The sequence below is a fragment of the Manis javanica genome, chromosome 3 (genome assembly GCF_040802235.1).
Source record: "Manis javanica isolate MJ-LG chromosome 3, MJ_LKY, whole genome shotgun sequence".
Taxonomy (NCBI): domain Eukaryota; kingdom Metazoa; phylum Chordata; class Mammalia; order Pholidota; family Manidae; genus Manis; species Manis javanica.
Window position 1 is genome coordinate 1,814,358 of NC_133158.1, and position 8,166 is coordinate 1,822,523.

Sequence of the window (8,166 nt, forward strand, 5' to 3'; positions counted from 1 at the left end):
CAGCTGACCAGTGCCTGCCCGTGTGCACCAGTCTGAAGGTCACCCAGCCTCGCAGAGACCATCTCCTCGTCCTGGAACACGAATGGCCTCTGCTTCCCAGACACACAGTTGTGAGCTGGGCTGTCCTTGCCAGTGCCCACCACTGCCCCAAGGCCAAGGCCAGCCCAGCACGTGGCAGGTGCTCCCAGGAGAAGGCCATTTGGACCAGCTGTTCGTCTGGCTTTCTGGCCCAGGTGGCTTTACCACGTCCTGAAGGCCTGGCCTGCGCTCAGCCACCTGGGCCGCTGGGTGGAAGTCATCAACCCAAGGCCCATGCTCAGCCCCGTGGCCCTGGCCCTGCCCCCCTGGGAGGGAGGCACTGGTGTGGCTGAGCAGCCGCTCCGGCCTCAGAGCTGACATCTGAGGAAGAGGGTGGTAGCCTCCCACGGTTGTGGTGTGGGCCGCTGTGGCCGTAGGAACCCCGCAGAAGGCTTCGCCTGTGTGTGGGATGATGGGGCCTCCAGGTAGTGCAGGGCTGGGGGCAGTGGTACTCTGGGTGCCTGCAGAACAGCCCGGGTCTCCCCAAGGACCTCAGGGCACACAGGGGTCACTGACCACAGCCTGAATGCGCTCTCGCTAGGAGACGGGCCTCGCCTTCCTCTGGGTACTGGGAAGAGCGGTAAGTGCCCCCTGAAGGTTCAGTCCCATTTCCTGGAGGCGGGGTCCCAATCTGACAGGCATCCCCTCCCACCTCCTGCCCTCCCTTGACCCCCCCCATCAGGGTGCTCCCCACCTTCCAGAGACTCCTCCTCCCACTGCAGGAGCTGGTGGCCCATCCCTGTCCCACCCCCTGGCCTCCCTACAGCCCCTCCACCCCTAGGAAGCCCCACCCGAGCCCGAAATGCCCGCCCCTGGACCCCTTCCCCGACCTGGGATCGGGGGCCTCCACCCCCAGCACACTTGGCTTGCTTTAGCCCCCCTCCCTGGCGGGCAGAGGCAGGGCGTTCAAGTCCATTTAATCTTGGCAGAATGCAATTTCCTGCTTCAGGGAGCTGGCAGGTTTAGGAGGCTTAATGAGGGGGGAGGGGAGCCGGGAAGTGGGGAGCCGAGCGGGGCTGGGAGGCGGAGCCCCAAGCCGGGAGGGTGCTCCGGGGGGCTCAGCACGAGTGTGTCTGGGCTCGTCTGGGGGGCTCTTGGCATCATACAGGGGTCAGCTCCTCGGCCTCAGGCTCCTCCCCAGACCCCCCAGCCCCAAGCTATGGAAGGAGGGGAAGGACCTCAAAGTGGCCCACCGCCGGCAAAGTAGGAAAGACAGGCGGTCAGGGTGAGTGTGCGCGTGCATGTGTGTGCGTGCGCGTGCGCACCTGTGTTCCGCTCTTGGGGCGCGCGTCTGCATGGCCACTGGGGGTGGGGGCAGGTCCAAGTGTCAGGATGGGGAGGGGGTGTGCGGAGAGTGCACATTGCGGGGGAAGGCCCTGGGTGGAGGCACACTCCGGGTGGGCCCTGGTGACAGCGCACAGCTGGCAGGCCCCAGGGCCCGGGTAGGGGGTCGGCAGCTGGCTGGAATTTCAGTCCCTAAGGGATGCTTATCTGGACACTGCCACCAAGGGGCAGAGAAGACCAGGGCCAGAGGGGCCTCTGAGCCGCCAGAGGCCCACACCTGGTGGGGGCAGGGCAGCCAAGAGCCCTGCCTGGCACGGGGAACACGGCAGCCCCGGGGGAGACTGCGGCTGGGCGTCTTCCTGCGGGCCCCTGCCCTGCAGCCCTGCCCCTCCCTCCCGTTCCCCTCCTCTCCATGACCAGCTTCCACAGCCATACTCCTGGGGACACCTCGGGGGGGAGTCCCAACCCCTCAGGCAGGGTGTCCTCAGGCGGGGAGGCAGAGGGGGGGTCTGCACACTCAGGACTGCTCCTCAGCCCCCAGAAGGGGGCAGGGGGCAGGGGCAGGGGTCCTCCAGGAGCCCTGGCTGGGGGGGAAGCTCTGCTGAGCTGGGGCCCCTGGGGGGCAGGCTGGGGCTGCTGGAGCCCCTCAAAGCTGACTTGCAGTCTGAGCACCCCCTTCCCGCTGGGAATCCTCATTGACAGGGCCCTGGAGGCTGGAGACTACAGAGGGCTGAAGCCCTTGGCCCTGCGGCATGTGCCGGCACGTGGTCTCTGCGGACAAGCTCGGGCTTCCTGGGAAGCAGCGGCCATGGCGGGCGAGCCTGAGTCACATGCGGTAGGGCAGCCTCTGACCCTGGGGCCTGGGAGACTGGGAGGGGTGCAGGCCCGGTCTATGCCTTCCTGGGGCCTCAGGGCCCCCAGCTCCCCCTCACGGAAACAGTGTGTCCCTAGGAGCGCCAGAGCCAGGTGACCGGCCTCCGTGCACCCCTGCATCCCCTCCAGCCAGCTGGCCCTCCCCCCAGGATGTTCCAGAGCCCACATCTGCCCTCCGCTGAGCACACCCCGGACCCTGTACAGGCCAGACAAAATGGAGCTGCAGGCCACTGCCCACTGCTGCCCGGTGCCCACCTGCAGTCCACTCGCGCACTGTGAGTCCCACTGCACGGCCGCCTGCCGGACACCTTGACATCGAGCTGGGGACCTCTCATTGGTCCTTTGGGCCTGGTGGCAGTGTCACCTCTTGTGTGAGGCCCTCGCGGGTGCCCTCTGCACACCTGCCAGGACACTCCCTGCTGTCCAGGAGCTGACCTGGAGCCTCATCACCTTGCTGACCCCACAGCTCTGCTCACAAATGTTTGAAGGAACTGTGGGCTGGACATTGGGGTCAGGGCCAGAGTGGGGTTGGCCTGTTTGACGAGAAGGGCAGGTGTGTGGCCTGGTGGCACCACCTTCCCCTGACACCCACGTATGCCCTCTCTGGGGAGGACAGGGAGGTCGCCTGCGCCAGTGGACACTTCTGTGCATGCACCGTGTGGGCCCTGGTGCCTTGTAAGCAGAGGTGGCGGCAGGACAAGGGGTCAAGGCTGCCACGCCTGAGTGGGGCCTTTGACAGGAGAGCAAACACCCCCCACTCTCTGCCAGGGCCCCAGCATGTGACAGAGAGATTCCAGTAAGTCCTTGTGCCCCTGGTGACAGCATCTGGGTGCCTCTGTCATCCACCGGGAGGCACAACGAGTCATCACAAAGGGGACATGGGCAGAGTGCGCCCAGCATACCAGATACCACTCCCAGCAACCTCCTGGTGTCTTCACCCTCAGCTGCCCGGGAGGGAGAGTCTTGCTCTCATCTCACAGGAGGACCTGGGATGCAGAGCCCGAGCAAACGTACGCACAGGTGGGTGGCAGGAGGGGAGAGGGCCCTAGGGGCACAGCAGGGACTCTCTGTGCATGGGTGCATGCACAAAGGTGCCCAGCCTCAGGGCCTGGTGTACGCCCAGGAGGAGTGACCCACAATGAGAACACAGAGCCCAGTAGCCTGAGTGCGTCTCCCATGGTCCCACTTCCACAGCAGCTCCAGTGGCCACCTGGACAGCAAGGCCGGAGCTGCTGGGCTTCTCCCACTGCCAGGGCCATGCGCAGATCTCTGTGGGACTTGCGCTTCTCCGGGATGCCAGGCCTGTTCCTGCCTGGGGTCCATCTCCCAGCACCCAGGGGCCTCTTCAAAATACAGGGTCTGGATGGAGCCTATGCCCTGTGGACTTGAACCCCTCAATCCTGAGCCATTCAGGTCTCCTGAGGTGGTCCCCACCCCTCAGCCCCAGGCCCAGGAGAATCAGCAGTAGGGGGTGGGGAGGGTGCTCAGTCACCCTGTGCTCTGCGGCAGCCCGGCCCAATTTGCCCATCGTCCCAGACCCAGCTTCACACCCTTAGCCCAGGGGACACTGTACACGGTATTCATTCAAGGCCCAGACCAGGGTGAGGTGTGTAGAGAGGAAGGTCTCTGGGGCCTTGTGCTTGGCAAAGGGTTGAGCACACATGCTGCCTGCAGAATGTTGGCATGAACAACATCTGGCCAAGGCCAGGCAGAGTGAGTGGCCCTCCCAGAAGCTCCGAGCACAGGGGCTAGCTGGGCCGCCGTGGGAGGCTTTGGGCTGGAGGCAGCGTCTGAACCAGGCCAAAGGACCGGGAGAGCCTCCCTCGGCAAACAGGAGAGCCCCTTCCACTGGGGGACGAGCCTGGGCAGTGCCCTCTCCGGGTGACTAAAAGCACAGCAAGAATGCCAGTGCTAACCAGAGGGTGCGCCCGGTCGGCCCTCCCTGGGGGATGGGGTTCCCAAAGCCCAGCCTGAGCCCAAGCAGGACCCTGTCTGGGAAATGTGGAAGCCAGGCCCCTGCTTCTTCAGTCTCTGTGTTGACCCAGGGAGCTGCCTAATATCCCATCTTTGGCCCACCTCCAGGGGCAAGAACTCCTCGGTTGGGGCTGTGAATGCCCTCAGCTGGGAGGTGCTGGTTTTGGGGGGCACTCTGCCCACAGAGCAGTTGCAGCAAGGGCAGGCGAGGTCCCACGACTGTGGGTGGCAGCCTGCAGGAGTCACCAGGTGGGGTCTGGGTGCCACGGACCTGCCCTCCCTGGCCTGGCTCCGCCCCTGAGAGGTGCCCCAGGTACGGGGAGCTTCACAGAGGACTGGAGGCTCCCCCTGGTTCCAGCTGGGCTCCTCCCCTGTGCCTCTCCCACAGGCAGGAGCTGGGAGCGCAGAGAATGTACCAGAAGGCAGCCTCGAGGCCAAGGGTGGGGTGGGGGGACCACAGCGATGTGGGGTGGCAAGTAGCGGGCCACCAGCAGGCCTGCCTGTCCTCAGGGATTGTGAGGGGCCCCAGCCCTGGGGGCGGCAGGGGTCAGTGTCCCTGAGGCTGTCCAGGGCTTGGCCGGCTGGGGTGCGGCTCCAGCCCCAGAGCCTCTTCCCTGGGAGCTGGCCACCACCGGGACAGAGGGGCTCACAGCAGGTGCGCAGACGTGTGGGTCCTTCTGGTGGTTGGAATGAGTCAGTCCAGGGGCGCTGGAGACAGGCAGGCAGAGTTGGGGGTGGATTTCTGACCTCAGCCTCCGCCCCCTTCCAGCAGAGACCCACACCCCCAGCCCTCCCCTGAGGTCAGGCCCGCTCCTCCGGCGGCAAGCAGGAGCTTTGCAGGAACTTGTCCTCGGATTAAAGCTTTAACTGCTGTTTCAGGAGAGGGGGCAGGGAGGGGGGCCAGCCAGGCGACGTGTGGAGGGAGAATGAGGCCTTGCTCCCCTCCCCAAAGCCCAGGCAGACAGCTCCTGGGAAGGCCAAGGGACCCAGTGGCCCAGCCAGGCCCCTGTCCCCTCTCCTGGTCACCAGGCTTTCCGTCCGACCCCCGGGAGCCAGAGGAATCCTTTAAAGCCTTAAATCAGACGATGCCATGCCTTGTGATTCTTAGGCCAGTCCTAGTCTGTCCCGTCAGAGGCTGCGCCCCAACATTCAAGGGGGCCTAGTCGGGAATCCCCAGAACAGGTTGTCCAGGCCTCTGCTCCTCCAGAAAGTATCCCCTTCGGTCGGTGGGTGCATGATGACGCTCTGGCCAAGGTGAGCCACAGCCCCGATGCTTCCCAGGACAGACGGACAGGTGGGGCCCCAGGTCCTCGGGGGAGGTCCAGAGGCCAGGTGTGGCCGAGCGTTCCCTCTTCCATCTGCAATTGGAAGTTGAACACTCCCAGGACAGGAAGGCTGTTCCCTTCTGGGGCAGGGAGCCCAGGCTGGGCTGCTGACCGCACGCGGAGAGTGAAGGGGCTCACCGCTCTGGGTGGAGTGCCCAGCAAGTGCCAGGTCGGCCAGGGCGGGCCCAGCACCCCACCGCCGGGTGTTAGTCCTGCTCCCTGACACTCCCCAAGGCACAGAGGCCACAGCTGGAGGCGGAGCCTCTCCTGCGAGCGTCCTTCCTGGCTGGTCCCGCTACGGTGCCGCCGAGGCCACACAGCCCAGAACACGCAATGGCGCTGGGCAAGACCCTCCATTTCACGGCCCAAGAGGCATGGAAGACCAACATGGGATGCTCTGGCCTTACACTTCTGGTCGGAGGGTAGGGGCAGTGACCCCATATAGCAGCCCTTCCTCAGAGAAGAACTGAAGGCAGGCTTAGGGAAGAGGGCCTGACCACCTGCCCCTCCCTCTTCTGGGGTGTGCCTTCATCTAGGCCCCACTTCCTTGCTGGGAGTAAGGGCCCCGGGGAGGCCATGCTGTGGCTGTCACGGAGGGGACATTCCCTAGTCATTTGGAACTAAGTAAGTCCAGATCCCAGCTTGCAGGCCTGGCTGCAGGGCCCTCCTCGGGCCCCTCCCCCAGGACTGTGGCCACACAGACACATGGAGGGGTGTGTGCAGCAGATGCGGGCCTGGGAGGCAGCCAGAAGCCCTGCAGGACCAGAGACTGTGGCAGTCAGCTTTGTGAGCGGGCTGCCCAGGTCTCCCCCAGTCCCGAGGCACACCTCTGCCCATGGGACCGTGCCTGCCACTGGGGCTCACAGTTGGAGCATCACTGTCTTTTAAGTCAAGACAGAGTCTATCCTGAGTCCCCGCAGCTGCAGCTTGAGACACCCTGTCCTCCACCCAGCTAGCTCTTAAGGAGAGGAGGGAAGGGCAAATGGGAACCCGTCCCACCCCATCCTCAGCCCCAGGCGAGTGTGAGCAGGGGATGAGGGTGGAGAGCCGCTCCCAGGCCCTGATCGCAGCACAGATGGGCCCTGGGCTGCGCCAGACGAGGTTGTGTTCACTCTCAGTCACCCATTCAGCACCTGGATGTGTGTCCATTCCGGATGCTGGGGACAATAGACAAAGCCAGCAGTCCTGCCCTCTGGATGCCAGCACTTGCACAGAGGCGGGGAGAGGGGCAATAGACAAGCCTCTGAGGAAGCCAGTGGTATCAGGCATTGGGAGCAGAGGGGGAAGTCAAGAACGCAGCGAGTGGCAGTCAGATCTACAGAGCAGGGGATGAGGGGCGGCCACACAGGTGTCTATGGCCTGGCGTGGGCGGAGGAGGGGGCAGCCCACAGCCGGATGGGCGAGGGGCCCTTGGGGACAGCCCCTAGGAGCTTGGCTTTGACTCTCTGTGGTGCAGTGGCCACTGAGAGCTTTGGGCAAGAAAGAAGCCCTCCGGGTGCAGGCTGGCTGAACCGCAGGAGGCCAGTGCAGAGGCTGGGCCCCAGGAGAAGCCTCCCGAGCTTGTCAGGCCCATGATCAGGTCAGCCCAGGGGATGGTGGCTGCCCAGCGGTGCTGGTGGAGCTGCTGGCCAGGGAGCAGGTGGGAAGGTGACCCAACATTTTGTGTATTTTGGAGACGCAGTTGGAAGTATTTGCTGAGGCTTAGGTATGGGTGTGAGAGTCCAGGCTGGTGCTAAGGCTTATGGCCTGGGCAGCTGCAAGGAGGGAGCTGCCCTGGCTGAGCTGGGCAAAGCCACGGCTTGGCTGGCCAGTGCTCCCAGGCCGGCTCCAGGCCCCTGAGGTCTTTTCCATGCAGACCCTGTCTCTTCAGCCAGACTCCCTCTCAGTGGCTGCCCAGCCATTACTGACCTGGCCCCAGGCGCCCAAAGGGAAGTACTCGGCTGTGGAGGCAGAGGAAATGCATAATTCCCACCCCAGCTTCATGAGGAGGCCTCTCTGGAACCAGATAACGTCTGAGCTCTAGGCCCAGGATCTGGGGCTGGGCAGGCCAGGTTGGTGAGGGACGGCTGTCTGGCCTCTGTCTAAACAGGATATGTTCAGGGGGGCCGACGGTCATGGGTCACTTGGCAGCCAGCCGAGCATGGGCCCACCACACCCCCACCTCCCTCCGCACGAGCACACACACAGGGTGAGGGGTGTGGGTAACGTGAGGGTCTTGGAACGGAAGGCAGCTGCTGATGGGCCTGTGTGGGGCCCAGCCAGGGGAGTGCAGAAAGGTCTGGGTCCCAGATGGGATCTCTGTGCCTGGATGCGATGCAGGACCCACAGGGACCCAAGGAAAAGCCTGGCCCAACCCTTAGGATTGGCTCCTGGGAGGCACAGAACTGAAGGATCAGGAAGAAATAGGACAGGCTGTCCAGGCACCCGAGAACGGCATGTGCCGAGGCCCGGAGAGAGAAGCAGGGCTTCTTAGGAGATCTGGGAGCCTGCAGGCTCCCGGGGAGGAGACGGTGAGGCAGCTTCCAGAAGGGAGACTGGCCCCCTGTGCAGAAAGGGCAGTATTTGTGGGTGAAGAAGGTGGCCAAGGGCTCTAGTCTAGAGAAAATGCAGGGTTTACACTGGAGCTGAAGCC

At 64.4% G+C, this 8,166-nt stretch overlaps 1 long non-coding RNA gene across 1 annotated transcript; it reads left to right on the plus strand.

Annotated features, from left to right (window-relative positions):
• Nucleotides 1–930: 930 nt before the first annotated feature.
• Nucleotides 931–6,149, plus strand: LOC140848125 (uncharacterized). Its single transcript, XR_012128668.1, has 3 exons — nucleotides 931–1,303; nucleotides 2,065–2,197; nucleotides 2,314–6,149. It is a non-coding gene; the product is annotated as an uncharacterized lncRNA (long non-coding RNA).
• The last annotated feature ends 2,017 nt before the right edge of the window (nucleotides 6,150–8,166 follow it).